The following is a 3,914-nucleotide window of genomic DNA, read 5'->3' as shown; positions in this document are numbered from 1 at the left end:
AGTGAGTTCCAGGACAGCCAGGGCTACACAGAGAAACCCTGTCTCAAAAAACCAAAAAAAAAAAAAAAAAAGTTTATCATTTTGCCATCTCAGGTGAACAATACAATTTACATATGAGTGTTTAAAAGATATAGACTCCTTATTGTCTTTTTCTCCTACTCTGTGAACTGCATTCTTACTTCAACTGAATATCATATTCTGATATTTTAAGACTTCAAAAGTAATCGAATTTCCACAGTTCATACTACACCTGGTCCTAGTCAAAGGCATGGCATAGAAGTGGTCTCACAAGTGACACAGATGAAAATATGACATTAAAAATATGATGCCGGGGAGCCGGGGAGAATTGTAATCAAGAGCCTTATTCAGCTTTGGACACTGCAGCAAAAACAACTTGAGAGGCAAGATGAGGTCACTGATGCCTCAGTAGGAAGTTCGTTATGCAAATAACCAGTAGCTTTCTGATTGTATTTGATGTCTTCCCCACAGGAGGAAATTTCCCACAGGAGGAAATTCATTTTGTAAACCCACCCAAAAAAGTCCATGGCTCAGGAGGTCATGGCCCTTATTGAGAAAACTATTGTCTTGCTAATGGACATGATGTGACTGCCACATTCCTCTTCTTCTTCTTCTTCTTCTTCTTCTTCTTCTTCTTCTTCTTCTTCTTCTTCTTCTTCTTCTTCTTCTTCTTCTTCTTCTTCAAGATTTTATTTATTTATTTATTTATTTATTTATTTATTTATTGTTATATGTAAGTACACTGTAGCTATCTTCAGACATCCCAGAAGAAAGAAACAGATCTCATTACGGATGGCTGTGAGCCACCATGTGGTTGCTGGGATTTGAACTCAGGACCTCTGGAAGAGCAGTCAGTGTTCTTAACCCCTGAGATATCTCTCCAGCCCTTCTTCTTCTTCTTCTTAAGATTTATTTATTTATTTTATTTATGCGAGTACATTGTAGCTGTCTGCAGACACATCAGAAGAAGGGCGTCGGATCCCATTACAGATGGTTGTGAGCCACCACGTGGTTGCTGGGAACTGAACTCAGGACCTCTGGAAGAGCAGTCAGCGCTCTTAACCACTGAGCCATCTCTCCAGCCCCCTACTATTAATAACTATACCTATGCGTGTTGACCACGCTGCAGTCAGTGTAGTCAGAGCAGGTTCTTTTACAGTGGCCAGCAGTTCTTGCAGAGATTCATGGTTTCTCAAAGCACTGAGAATATAAAGTGACTGTTGAATACCCAGCCGTTATGGGACACCTTTATTGCTCCCTGAAGGGAGACAAGGAACACTGCGGAAGAAGGGATGAAAAGCCTGTAAGAGCCTGGCAGGGTGGGGGAGGTGTGGCATGCTAACTGGCTATGACATGCTGGTACACACTTGACCCCACAGCACCCATGGTACCTGCTTAAAATCTGCACAAGATCGGGCCTGTCAACACCCAGCCACAGTGGAGGAAGTAGCTTGTGGGGCCCTAACCCTTCCTGAGAAGTCGTATGCAGTCATTGGTTGATAAGGGCTAGAGAGATATTTTCTTCAGTGGCATACTCACTGTGAACGGGCCCCCATGCTCCTAAGCAAACTCTCACCCGTACTCCTGTAGAGAGCCCTAGTGGAACCCAGTGACTGGGTCATGTGCAAAATAAATGGTGTGGTCCATCTTCAGTATGTGGTGTTTCTGGAGCTCATCAGCCTCCCATGTAAGCAGTAGGGGCTATGTCCTTCCCCCTCCCAGCCCCTGCGAGATGGAAGCTGCCATCTACTGCCTTGTGGGGCTCTAAGATGTGCAAAGTAACAGGAAGTCCTCTGAAGCAATACGATGGCGACTTTGAGATGAGGGCTATGCCGGAAGAGCATGAAGATAATATATTTCTGGAGTACGGGCCTACGGGAAAAGAGAGCAAGAATTTCTTCCCACCAAGGATTTCTAAAACCCACTGTTTTGTGCCAAACCAGCCTGCATGGCATATGACCTCCCTTCTGTGCTGGCATCCTGTTCCGTAGAATCACATATTAAAAACTGTTTTGCTGGGACTGGAGAGATGGCTTAGCAATTAAGAATACTTATAGGTTCAGTTCCCAGCACCCACGTGGTGGCTCACAATGGCTTGCAACTCCAGTTCCAGGGACCTGATGTCCCTAAGAGCCTCTGAGAGCACTGCATGTACAAGGTGTACTCAGATACATCCTGGGAAAATGCTTGTGCTCATAATGTAACAATAAATGTATGAATAAATAATATTAAATAACAATAAGTGTATGAATAAATAATATTAAATGACAATAAATGTATGAATAAATAATATTAAACGGATTTGCTTTCTCAAGTCTCTAGGCAAAATTATTTATTTCATTTTTCTTTTTTTTTCCAGTGTGAGGGTCTTTCTTACAATCACACATATTAAAAAGACATGGAAGTCAATGTGGGGGCTGGAGAGATGGCTAGTGGTTAAGAGTACTGACTGCTCTTCTGAAGGTTCTGAGTTCAAATCCCAGCAACCACATGGTGGCTCACAACCATCTGTAATGACGTCTGACGCCCTCTTCTGGTGTGTCTGAAGACAGCTACAGTGTACTCCTACACATAAAATAAATAAATAAATCTTTTTTTAAAAACAGAAAGTCAACGTGGGACTAGTTGGTGAGAGGAAAAGGAGGAGAGGGAGGCAGGAAGGAGTGGAAGTGAACTTGATGGAAATACATGATACGTATGTCTGGAATGTCACGATGTAATGCCGTTTTATATAATGAATTATTATATAAATATATTATATAAATATATTAATAAGAACATGCTAGAAAGAGTTCACAGTAATCATTTTTCATAGTTTTATGGCTGTCCTAATTGTTTCAAGGGATAAGTACCATGACCAAAAGCAACTTGTGGAGGAAAAGGTTTATTTCAGCTTATAAAAAGGGAACTTAGAGCAGGACCCCAAGGCAGGAACCTGAAGGTAGGGACTGAAGCAGGGACTATGACAGAATGCTACTTTCTTGCTTGTTCCTCATGATTTGGTCAGCTTACCTTTTTAAAAAAAAACAATTCAGGCTCATCTACCCAGGAGTGGTACCACCCACGAAGGGTTAGGCCCTCTCTCATCAAACATCAATCAAAGAAATGCCCCTAAGATTAGCTGGATGCTGTGCTGGGTACTGTTCATGTCTTGACACAAACTAGAACCATCCGAGAGGAGGGAATGTCAATTGAAAAAACACCTCTAGAGAAGCAGTTCTCAACCCTAAGCAGCAACCCTTGAATACAGTTCCTCATGTTGTGGTGACCCCAACTATACAATTATTTTTGTTGCTACTTCATAACTGTAATTTTCCTACTGTTATGAGTCATAATGTAAATGTCTGTCCTCCAATGGAGACCCCTATGAGGTCATTCAATGCCCTCCCCCCAAAAAACCAAAGGGTCTGGTCTCACAGGTTGAGAACTGCTGCTATCAGGCTGTAGGTAAGCTTGCATGGCATTTTCTAATTAGTGCTTGAGGTAGCCCCCTCTACTGTGCGTGGTGCCATTCCTGGACTGGTTGTCCTGGGAGCTACATCAAAGCAGGCTGAGCAACAGTAAGTGGCACTCCACCAGAGCTTCTGCATCAGGTCCTGCCGTCAGCTCCCTTCCCTAAATTCCTTTTATGAACAGTGATGCGGAAGTGAAAGCAAAATAAACCCTTACTTCTCCAAGTTGCTTCTGATCAAGGTGTTTCATCATCCCAAACCCTAAGACAGAGAGAGGCATTTCCTCAGTTGAGGTTCTCAGATGATGTCAAGTTGACACTGGCACAACATATAGCATTTATCCCACTGGTTCTTTCTTTCTTTCTTTCTTTCTTTCTTTCTTTCTTTCTTTCTTTCTTTCTTTCTTTCTTTCTTTCTTTCTTTCTTCTTCTTCTTCTTCTTCTT

This window comes from Mus pahari, chromosome 7 (genome assembly GCF_900095145.1).
Source record: "Mus pahari chromosome 7, PAHARI_EIJ_v1.1, whole genome shotgun sequence".
Lineage (NCBI taxonomy): Eukaryota > Metazoa > Chordata > Mammalia > Rodentia > Muridae > Mus > Mus pahari.
Note: the sequence above shows the minus strand (reverse complement) of the source record.